The sequence below is a fragment of the Rattus norvegicus genome, chromosome 19, assembly GCF_036323735.1.
Source record: "Rattus norvegicus strain BN/NHsdMcwi chromosome 19, GRCr8, whole genome shotgun sequence".
NCBI classification, from domain to species: domain Eukaryota; kingdom Metazoa; phylum Chordata; class Mammalia; order Rodentia; family Muridae; genus Rattus; species Rattus norvegicus.
In genome coordinates this window covers 37,057,144-37,058,965 of record NC_086037.1, presented here as the reverse complement: position 1 = coordinate 37,058,965, position 1,822 = coordinate 37,057,144, and the positions used below count along the sequence as shown (strand labels likewise).

Sequence of the window (1,822 nt, the reverse complement as noted above, 5' to 3'; positions counted from 1 at the left end):
ATGCTGGGAACCTGCTGTTGTAAAAATAGAAAAATAAAAAAAGTATAGGTGTCTTTTACCTCGCTAGGTCCAGCACCACGGTGCCCCAAGATATCTGCTAGATATCTTGACAGAAACACATCCCAACTCCTCAGCGACCCAGTGTCTCCTGCCGCCACACACTTTCCTACCCTCAAACCATCACATAAAAAGAACACACAACACAATAATCTTAGATCCAATTGATAAGCTATAATTGCCCACTTAACATACAAAGCCCAGTACCAACCATCCCTTAGGAACATTGATAACAAACCTGTAAATAAATACACAGAACGAGATCAGCCTCCATTGTCCTGCCACGGCTTCTCCCCTTCTCTCTTCCTCCTGTCTCTTCCTTTCTGTTCTAGCCTATTCCTCTTCCTTCAGACTTCTCTCCCGCACATCCTTCCTTCTCCTCCAATGACAGGCTTCCTTCTATCCTGTACCTGCCCCTCACCTGTACTTTACAAATTCAATGGGGAGGTGGTTCTGGTGAAGTCACCTGAGTCCTGAGTATGTGACTAGGCAGCTGTCCTTGGGGCAGTGGAAGTAGCATCAAAATACAGACAACTGCAGGGCGAACCACAACAGGAACCAAGCATCCAATACGGAGCTTGTTGCCGTCTTTTCAGAGGAAAAACTATAACATACTTTTTTTTAAAGGTTCCGTTGAGGTAACTGGAGAGTTCTGGTTATAGTTTTGGTGCGAACTGTCCCTACAGTTGTTGCAAGTGTGGCCGCTGTGTCGCATGTACCTCAGTAGGGGATAGAGGAGAGGCTGTGTCTATGCACGGTGTTCTGATCTACGGACATCTGAATGAGTAGAAGCCTAATACTCCCTAAAAAAGGCCACTGGTCTTGTGCTGGGAGTCCCGGACAGGGAGCTAGCCAGTCTGATGCCAGGCAGGCTAAGAAGGGTTTCTAAGATGTGGAACAAGCCGAAGACTAGAAGAATCCTGCCTGGGGCACCAGGTAGGAGTGAGTCTGAGACAGATAACCCTCTTAAAAGGCCACTTGGATGGGCCAGATAAGTGAACTTGAGGCAACCATCAGCCTGGTGCCATGGGGCCTAGGCAGGGAACTAGCCTGAGATGACCACCAGTCCCGCACTTTGCAGCCCTGAGAGGGCAGACCATGCCTGAGATGAGCCCTGCCTGGTGTCACACATAATGCACAAGCAGGGCATAGCACTCCTAAGACCACTCCTGAGATGACCCAGACACTCGAGACTCGGGTGCCACTGAGAGGAGTAAGCAGGAGAGGAATGGAAGAGAACCAAACAGTAGGATGTGGACACAATGGAGAGAGAACTAGAGGCTTGGGGATAGTAAGGAACAGCCTAAGGTGAGTAGCCAATGTTGGTATTCTGTCTAAGCTCCACCTCCACGGCTACCCGGCAGTAGCCAGGTATGCTCCGCCCCACAGTCTCCTAGCAACAGCCAGCTGTGCCTGACTGTACAAGGGGCTGCTTGCCCCCTCCTCTCCTTTCTTACCCCCTCTTACTCTTTGTTTTTCTCTGTTTTTGCTCCTTTCTCCCCTCCCTTCACGTGCCCATGGCCGACCGCATTTCCTCTCTTCCTCTACTCTTCTCTCATTAAATCTCTCCGCGTGGAACCATGTTGTCTGGGTGTCTTCTGTCTGGGCGCTGGCCGAGATTTAAAACCTAGCAGGCAGTGATGCCGCCTGGGACCATGATGGTGTCCTAACTTGTGCTGCCACCAGGAGCCACATCTGGGTCTGTGGCCCTGGAGCAGCAGAGGTCGGTTACCACTAAAACCAGATGGATGTCCTTGGTCTGGAC

The 1,822-nt window shown here is 50.5% G+C and overlaps 1 non-coding gene across 1 annotated transcript; it reads left to right on the top strand.

The window, feature by feature from the left end:
• Nucleotides 1–730: 730 nt before the first annotated feature.
• On the top strand, nt 731–858 carry LOC120098690 (small nucleolar RNA SNORA17). The gene has a single exon (XR_005497112.1). It is a non-coding gene; the product is annotated as a small nucleolar RNA SNORA17 (small nucleolar RNA).
• The last annotated feature ends 964 nt before the right edge of the window (nt 859–1,822 follow it).